The sequence below is a fragment of the Limulus polyphemus genome, unplaced genomic scaffold (genome assembly GCF_000517525.1).
Source record: "Limulus polyphemus unplaced genomic scaffold, Limulus_polyphemus-2.1.2 Scaffold118, whole genome shotgun sequence".
Lineage (NCBI taxonomy): Eukaryota > Metazoa > Arthropoda > Merostomata > Xiphosura > Limulidae > Limulus > Limulus polyphemus.
The window spans coordinates 569,547-580,199 of record NW_013665728.1 but is presented as its reverse complement, the minus strand read 5'-3'; positions in this window follow the sequence as shown (position 1 = coordinate 580,199).

Below are 10,653 nucleotides of genomic sequence, written 5' to 3'. Positions count from 1 at the left end.
GGGTACCTTTATGTCGTAGTAATTACGAGAAATAATAGAGCAATTTAATTTAATATTCTTAGAGTAGAATTTACACATTTAGAAGTGCGTAGCCAATTATTTCTGATATTTTCATCCGACGCACGAGTGTGTGAAATCAGAGCACCCTTATAGAAACAAGAAAATACAAATAAAAATATATAAATCGCAAATTGATACGTGAAAATCGAGCCATTCTATAGGACTTGTTTGTTTATTTTCCGATTATATGCTACGGTTGTTTTTTTTTCACTTATTTGACATATTTTGATATTCATAAAACAACTGGAAAATGTAGAGCACTGCATTTTTACTGATTGGATTCGTGACGAATTAAAATATATATTACATTCTTTTTATTTTTAATTAGCAATGTTTTATTATTGGGTAATGCACGTGATAGACGAAAATATTTCCTACAAGCTTTAAAGGAACTACTGTGTACTAAAAGTTTGTATCGAGAAAGAATAAACTGGTTTAATCAAGAAAGGACTTGTATCACTGAAGATAGAATTTGCTGCCTTACAAATTTAGGGACCTACAACACTAAAATCCTAGGTTTGATTCTTTGTGGTGGACACAGCTCAATGTATAGCTTTGAGCTAATAAGATCGAACAATCAAGATAAATTAATGTTCCACTTTATGTCACTTAAGATAATAAGCAGAGAATACTAAATCAGAGAAATAGAATTAGCCTTTAGAGAGAAAACTGAAGTCATTAAAAAAAACGTATGTCTGTTCATATAATTACGAAATATAGGACTTTCATACTGGTGTAATAAAGGAGGACTTTCATTATAGTTTTAGTTACAACTCTTTTGATCTGGGAGAATACGCCTTTTCTTTTAAGCGAGTTCTCATCACTTTAGTTCCTTGAAGTTTGACACAATTGCTTCTTTCGCCAAACTGTAGTCTAGGACAAGTGACTTTGTTCAATTAATATGTCTTACTAGTTAAACTACAGTTTAAAAAATGAAACAAAACAGCTGATGTTTTAAATAAGTAATTATATTATTATGATACAATACGGTGTTATTACATTACTTGGGAAAAAGACAATGCCCATTATCTTGTTGCAGAAGATCACACATTTGTCTCTTCTTGTACACTTTTAGGGCATTTTGTTGAACTGAAAATCCATTTGTAATTTGGCTTATTCTTATCTTTATTGCACTCAATTTGAATGTTAAGTGTCTTCTAAAGACCTTTTTATAGTTCTGGTGATAGATTCGTCATTGAATAAGTTCAGTTGTTGAAAAGTCATCATTCAGAGACACCAGTATACCGATCAAGCTTCTCTATTATCTCCCATTACATCAATAGCTACCGTAAGGGAAAAAAACCCTGCTAGGACACCATGTGAGCCATGTTTGTACGGGCTATCTTGGAAGTTGAGATGGGAACACAAATTTCAAACATAACGGGCCCAGGATCCTAGGGGGGGGGGAACACAAAATCCTCTATCAAATTCGGTTTCAGCGAGCCTGAAAACTTATTCTTGAAACACGCCTGGGTATTTTAACCCAGTTTAGTAATAACCTGCGCCATCGAAAGTGACGGAGGTTATGTTTCCACCCCTGTATGTGTGTGTGTGTATATATATGTTTTATTGTGGGTGGGTAGTTGTTTGTCAGCCAGATTTCTCGAAAACAGATGAATAGATTTGGACGAAAGTTAGTACACTTTTGGACTATGGCCCAATTTAGAAGTGCTCAGGAGGGACAAAATTGAAGATCACGAAAATACAAAAATTCCCATCTGTTAACATGGGGACAGATTTTTCCCCATATCCAAACTCAGTCAAAACTTATCAGATTTTGATAAAACTTGGTGGACATATGTAGAATATTATTCCTCATTGTCCAGCCCAAAATGGTCCGTGTCCGTTGATCACGACGGACAAATGGACATATTGTATTTTTTGAAATATGATCAACAATGAGTGGCAGAGGTATGGCTCTACTGAGTGCCCCTCTAGTTCATAAATAAAATCACACCCAATGTGATTAATATAGGGGGCTTCTTTGAATAAACATAGTCGAACGCGTAGACATCCCTTTTATTATCGTAATAAATGATAAGTTCCGAAAAATAATTTCCTTCCACATTTCATATTTATCAGAATTGAAATTGTAAGGAGGACCTAAAAACCAGTAATGAACATAATTATATACTCTTTTAAGCTTTGTTTGCGGTTACTGTAATTCCAGTACGTTTCTTCCGAAGCTTTGAAACAAATAAAATATAGTTCTGGGAAAGTCTATCTTTAAAAGTGCCAAAAAGATATTTAGTAACAGACTACTATAATTAATATATATTTTGATGCTACTCTGGTTATAAAAACTGTATTAATTTATAGACACAAAAGCTGAAGTATTTAAACATAAACGTATGTGATTAAAATAACCAATCATTATCAGTTGGTTCTGTAGTTGTCCATAAAACATGCTACAGCAAAAAGACGTATTGTCACTCGCCTACATTACTCATGTAACACTAAAATGAAATCTTAAAGTTAATCCAATGTCATTGACCAGAGCTGTTTCTTATTCGATGACGAGGAACCCACTTTGAGACTAATAATGGCTGGAGACCTGATGAGGACAAAACCTTGTCGAAACCTTGTACATTTGCTGTTATGTTAAATTTATATTAAAGTTTTTCTTCATTACCCATTCAAGCCGTCTCCAGGCATTATTAGAGCTGTTTCTTGTTGTTTAGATCACTGCACTGACGTAAAGACGTCACAACCATCGTTGATACACTGGGACCTCAATATAACTTTTTATGAACTTTTTCAACTAAACGTAAATTAAATACATATACTTTCCAAATGTACAAACATAATACAGGTGATGTATGAATTAAGTACATTACAAATGTTCAAAAATAAATAAATAAAATTAGTCAATATACTTTTCTTTTTAAATTGAAATCTTATTCTAATCATATATATATATATATGTTATTATAATGGAAATGCAACTTATTTATCATATAATTTCATAATTTTATTTCCTTTTCTATAAGTCTTAGTAACTGTTTTCACGGTTTTCTAATTCCTACTGACTTTACACAACCAATTACTTCTGCCCTCTTACTACCATCTTTATAAAGTGGCGCCAAAAAAATTATAAAATATTTTTCGAAAAATAATCTCTTATGTTTTACATTACACTCCCAAAAAGGAAAAACATGAAAACATGGTTCTTTCAGAATTTAAAATTTTCTCATGATACATTCATTAAAATGTTTACTGGCATATAAAATATATAAATATGCATTTTATTCATATAGTAAATGGCTGTAATAAAATTAAAAAATATATAGATATGCATTTTGTTCAAATAGTAAAAACTTAACGTTTTTTTTTTTTTGGGGGGGGGGGTATAACAGAAAAGTACCTCAATTTATGTTTAGTGGAACGCTTCTGAAAAAGTTGTAAAGCGAAACGTTGAGTGTCCAGTTAAATAATAACAATAAATCTTGGTGTTTTAAGGTCGTTTATCTCAAGTATTAAAATGTCTTTTATATACCAATATGCACTACAGAAATTAAACAATGAGGTTTGATTATTTGCGGGAGAAGTTTGATTATTTGCCAATGTGGTGATTTTTGTAATATAGATAAATAACAAGCATCGAAAGAGCGGTATTAAAAATAACATTTTGTTTTTAAAGAACAAGTAACACCTTGAAAGTACTGATTTTTTTTAATAAAATGAATTTGTTTGTTTGAATTTCGCGCAAACCTACACGAGGGCTGTCTGCGCTAGCCAACTCTTGAGCTACTATTTTACCAACGAATAGTGGGATTGAACGTCACATTATAACACCCTCACGCTGAAACGGCGAGCATCTTTAATGGGACGGGGATTCGAACCCGCGATCCTCAGATTGCGAGTCGAGCTCCCTCACCACCTGGCCATGCCGGGCCCTAATCAAATGTAAGCTGTAATGTTTAATATTATATGTTTTATGCATTTAAAGAAACAAGAGATTCAACCAAATGATATAACCTGCCTTGTGCAGATTAGACGCGATCCTTTTCATGGCATTTTACATAATAAATCACACTATTTTGTTTAACAAAGCTATATATGCATTTATTATAACGGAGAAAAAAATCGAAATTCTATGTTTGTAAATATAAATCATATATTGAAAGGTGACTACTCAATCCTCTGAAATTTTAGAGAATAAGTGAAATAATGAATTTGGTTACACGTGAAACCTATTTATTTCTATTATATTAAGTTTACATCACAACTGATTTGGTGTTATTGTTACACAACGGAGTAATAAGCAATCTCAACAGGCAGTACTACTGACCTTTACTTAAAAGTTTACAACAGAACTGATTTGATGTTGCTCTTATACAATTAAATAACAAGTAGTTTCAACAGGCAGTACTACTGACTTGAGTTTGACAGTTTAAATTTTTGGCTAGTTTCACAATATAGCATAATATTTGATTATATTCGTGCCATATTATAATCAAAAAACTTAGTGCTGTAACTGTGCAGTTGCGGCAACAGGATTGCATTGCTTTGTCTTAATTTTTGTTGAGTAGTTTCAGATCGGACACAAGGATTATAATTTTTTCCTATTTTTGCGCCGCCAACTATACCATTTTCGTTATACTTTCCTTATATAGCATTATCCTAATTTTTTTATGCGAAAGATCTGTAAAGAGAATGGCCTAAGTACTTTTAGTAGGTGTATAAAAATGTTTAACAGGTATTTATTTATTATTAAAAACACATTAAACCCTATATTAATTCATGTTTGTTTGTGAATTTGTTTGTGTGCGAACTCCTCCTATAGAGTTTTGTAAATGTAAGGCCTAAAATTCCTATATTATTTAACTACGGCAGTTAAAACTACATATATTTACTGTTAAATTGTCCATTTTCACAATGAAACCACTGACATGATTGCTATCAGTACACTCTAACTAGAGAGAATTGAATAAAAATATTTGAGCTTCCGTAACCTAGTAAGCGCTGAACGTTTATTGGTTGTAAACAGTTGCCAATCAGGTTTTTTTCGTCTCTCAAAACCAGAGCTCACCAGGTAGGTTTGTTGAACCACATTTTTACATTATTTTTAGAAGTCTGTTATTAGCACAGAACATACATTTGAATGGAGGTCAGAGTCATACATTGTACAAATGGATGTATTCTTACATGGCCGTTTCGTAACAAGCTTTAAAAAGATTTTCTTAAATCAAAGTTTGTTCTCACGACAATAGTTTGATTATCGTGTGGTTTTATCCCATCTACTAAACTGAAAATATATGCCGAAAACCGAAATCACGCGATTTGAGTTCCATTTCCTCAAAGTTCAAAACGGTGTGAATGTATTAAAATATTATTTTAGTGCACATTTTAATGGGTATCGTACAACATTATGGATTTAAAACATCTTGACACACGAGAAAAAATATAAAACTTAATTCGTTGTTCTATTCAATAATGGTCACTGAATTATATCGGTTTCCTTGTTAGTAACCCTGGGCAAGGGCAAATGGAAAGGCTTCTTGTAATGGTGAAGTATATATATATTTTGAGTTGTGGTGAGTGAAAAGGCATTCCCAAAGGAACGGTCTTTGGTATCTTAGCACTATTATTAAATAGTGTTATATATCTTGGTTGAACCAAAAACACAAATGATACTTTAATATTCCCACTCTCATCAAAAGTTAGTGAAGTAAATACTAAAACATCTCTATAATTTTATCATCAACAAAAAGTTTTTGTTTGGAATTAAGCACAAAGCTACACAATGGGCTATCTGTGCTCTGCCCACCACGGGTATCGAAACCCGGTTTCTAGCGTTCTAAATCCGCAGACATACCGCTGTGCTACTGGGGGGGGGGGCTCAATAAAAAGTGATTTTTTATTCAGTTTGAAAGCTTTTTAAAATTTTGTGTAAATGAAATAACTGATTTACAAATAAGTTGTTTTAAAAAGTAAGAAATAAATCAGATAATCCTTTGATAGCAAAATATTTTCTTTACGAGTTAAAGATTTGAGAAAATGCTTACTGGCACTAAAAATGGGTGGATATATACATATATATATATGGAAAATTTAAATATGCAATTTGCACTTTATTACATTTCATTTTGCGATCCGCAGTCTCAGAGGCTGTAAAAAAAGAGTCTATGTATTTAATGTCTGTTTGTTTTATTAATTACTATAATCAGATGATTATTTTGTGAAATAACACATGCTCTAGTTTGGTTTAAGGTGTTTACATATACTACACATTGAAATAAACAAATAGATGTCTACATTTACAAATACAGAAACGTTCATTATGCTTGTTTATTTAGATTTTTAAAAAAATGTTCTTGTAGTGTGTGTGAAGTTTATTAGCCACTCGTTAAAAGTAGTTACAATAGTATTTTAGCTCAACTTTTATTATAAAGCATTAGTTAATCAATTGATTGAAAATCATTAGACCTAATAATTGGATAAAAAATCGCATTTGACTGCATATGTTTTGGGTATTTTTAGTCAGAGGCGGATAGAAATAGTGTTTCGAGTCTATATTTGTATTGTTTTTATTCGTCAAGATTGTGTCAGTACATGGTTGTATCATCCCCAATGCATTAAAAAGTTTACACTATGACAAAAAAAGTTGAATATAGGAACCAATTGCAGTGACAGATAGCAGAACTTTACTGAAAAGGGGTTTGAATAAAAAAAGAACAAATTCACGACGTTTCAGAAATTTTCGTTGTCTATCTTTAGGTCAGAATAAAAATTAATTGTACTTTGTTTTATGATGAAGATTTGGCGTGATTGGTTGATACTACTGGAACCTCACTGGTTAGTTAAGTTGACCTGATTTTGGTGTCCTAGGTACTACTTCCTGCCTGTTGATGATTGGCAGCCATGAACGGTCCAAACCTATATTTTTGTTGAGTAAGGGCTTTAGTATGTATTTTCTTAATATTTCTTGCCTACTGAAACTTAGCCGAGTCAATGAACCTGTGATTATCTCATTTGATAGTATAACCAGTTAAAGAAGCTTGTTTTGCAATAGCGGAATTTTGTGTAGTCTTTATTCATATACTAAACGTCGTGCTGTCTCCTCCAAGTAGACCCCTTTGCAGGAAAAGGGGAAGATGAACGATTTTTGGAATGCCATCACATGGCCTTCTTCTTTATTGAATCCCTTTTTTGGTCGCAAAGATCTGTTGTCTGTGTTAAGCATTTGGCGCCTATCTTCACCTTTATTTCACTATGAATACATTACTAGCTAAATCATCGACTAAATACTTTTCTTTGAATAATAAAATACGGTACATAATTTACTCAGATTGAAGTGTTATAAAATGTTTCAATGTAAAGCATTGTTAATGTATCTGTCTGGGAAGTGTTGGACGACGTTTCAAGCTGCTAGAGCAGGTCTTCATCAATAACACCTTTCAAATATCTTCTGTCCGAACTTTCTCTCAAGCAGAAATTCTTTCAAGTAAACAATATACGTGCAGTTAATAATTTTTATTTTTCTTCAGCTTAAACCTTTATATAAACAAATAATATGTAAACATAAAAAAACATGAACATCGTTCTTGATAAAGCTGCAAATAATTAGAATTTTATTAAGCTTCAGGGAACAATTTTTAAAAAGTGTGATTTACAATCAGTCTGCTTTCATAGAAAAGTGAACATTCTGCTTACAGTTTATATTGAATTACAAAGTGTATTCTAGATTTTATTCAAAACAACTAGAATACATTAGCCAATAAATTCCCGGTAGTTAGTGGTCATAAAACATTTATAAGTATGACAAATGAAAAGCGACATTGTTGTTGAAGAGATTTATGAACAATTTACGTTTTGCCAAGTCTAGTTAGTGTCAGACTACTGTATCACCTGTGAATCTAACACATTCGTGCAGCATTTTGTTTTTAGAAGCATTTCTGGGATGATTTTTTTTTCTTGTTGTTTATGATAAAGCTACTAAGACTATCTGCTGCCGTCCCTAATTGTGAGCTAACGACCATAGGAAGGCATGGGTAGTTTCTCATTCCATACAGAAAGGTTGGTGGACTGTGTTTCATCGAATGTAGCAAAATTATTATATTGTTTTAAGTTCAGTAACGGAAAATTTAGATAATCGTGTTTCAATCCCTTGTAGGAAATTTATCGGATTTTATATTATTCAGATGGTTGTGTTTTACTGTTCCAATTTGTTTGTAGCAATACTTAGAGGATTTTTCCCTATAATGTAGCAAAACTTGTATGAATTATTTTCTTTTTGTTACAGCAATACTCTATGAAACATCACCATTCATTGCTGTGTTTCATTCAACATAGCTAGTTAACTTTAGTAAACTGTTTGAGTTTATGTAGAAAATTTAGAGGACTATCTTTCATTCAGTTTAGTTAGACGATTGTTATTGTAAAAGTAATATTCTCTTTCAATAATGTCATTCATGATTCGAATGATTAAAAACATGTAGAAAGTTAGTGAACTGTGTTTTATTCAAATTAGTCACTAAATTTTTGTGAAATATGTTTCAGTTAATATACAAATTAAGTGGACTGTGATTCATTGAACGTAATCAGTAAATTCAGTGAACTGTTTCAATTAATGTTAAAAACCGTTGGAAACTGTTTTTCATTTAACCTATTCAGTAAGCGTTTAAATGAAGTGTGTTTCAATTTATGTGGAACATTTACAGGGCTGTGCTTCATTCAACTTCGTCACCTTTATTGAAATTTGTTTTAATTTATGTAGAAAATTTAGAGCACTGTTTCTTTCAGGGTAGCTACACTTCAGTGGATTACCTTTTTTCAGTCTTGTGAAGTGTAGGGTTATGTTACATTCAGTTTAGTGTATTTTGATGAACTTATTTAATTTTTCATCATCAAAGTTTCAGTGTAAAGTGCTCAAAAGCTCTTTTTTTTCTCATCACTGTGACGGATTTATTATTACATATATATATATATATATACGTTTTAATATCGATATTTGTTTAAGTTGAATTTATATTTAGAAATGTACTTAACTTATGGGCGCTCGACTCGCAATCTGCGGGTCGCGGGTTCGAATCCCCGTTACACCAAACATGCTCGCCCTTTCAGCCGTGGGGGCGTTATAATGTGACGGTCAATCCCACTATTTGCGCGAAATTCAAAACAAACAAACAAACAAACAAACTTAACTTATACTGTTAAATATGTATTGCGAAACTCCCGCCTATTTTCTAAAGTTTTAGAAGATTTTCGAGTGTAAGAATGAACAATATATGTGTGTACGTAAACTCTAATACGTAACATCACTGAGTAGGATTTTAGTGTTTTACGTAGTTTCTGAAATGCATACCTCAGAATAAAAGAAATTAAATCACTTCTTTCATATTCCATACTGGACTCTTTATTTGGATAACTTTATGTTGGAAATACGTACAATGACAAAATGTCTCTACTATTTTCAGCACTTGAATGAAAAAAAAAAAAACTTGATAATTTTTTCAACATTTCAAATGGGGTCTTTATCCTCACAAACCTTGAAGGTTTATTAATGGGGTGGGGAAATAATTACTGCAGTTAAGGAACTGAACTGTGCCTTGTGCTTCTTTCGTAAGTACTTCCAAGTTCTTCAAATTATATTGTAGAAGTAACATTATTTTTAAATGAGGTCATTCACAACTGGAAATAGTGAAGTGTTGCAGAATCATTTCTAAATATGACGAGAAACTGGTGCATTGGTTTATGTAAATACTAAAATATGAAACGTTTTTCTAAATATCTCTGGTGTGTTTATCATAAACTTATAAAAATAAAACTGGATTTACTTGACTTTCAAAGAGATCATTTTGAGAATAATGTTGTTAATTGTGTTTTTATTTACTGAGTTATTAGAATAATTTTAAAATAACTATCAAGTACACGCTAATTTTTACGAAACATCTTAATTAGCAAACACATTTTACCTACTGATTTAAATACTTTCATCGTGCTATTTGATATTTTCCAAACAGAATAATACCGAACGTTGTGATGGAAAAGAATTATTTTTCTTTTATCTAGTTATCTGCTCCAGGAACGATTAATTAAATAAAAACGAATGCAGCTTCTTTTCTAAAAAAAAGTTTGTATTATAAAATAATAGTATTCAAAGAACACTTAGTTTTCAATAATCATATGTTCTTACAACACCCGAACTGAAAAACCTACAGAGGTACGCTCTTTTCAAAATGCGCTAGGCAATACAGAATAATTTAATTTATCTTTTTTTCTTCTTCATTACATGCAGTGAAGTGCTTTACAAGATTTTCTTATCTCCTAAAACTTGTTTTTCCTTATCTCAACATGTTAGCTTACTTGGTCATGAAAACTTATCTTCACGAATAACCAGTTTTGTACGAATCGACAAAATCAGATTTTCTTTAAGTAACTAATTGCTTTAGGTAATTTTATACACTTATCAGGTTTTTAAGTACAGATTATGGCCTCGTAGCTATTGCCTCTCAGTGGCAAAGCGGTATGTCTACGGACTTACAATGCTAGAAACCAGGTTTCGATATCCGTGGTTTGCAGAGCAAATAAACAAACAAGGCTTACGTATAATTTGAACCTAGTACAAACGAGCTTGTTTGTTTGTTTTTT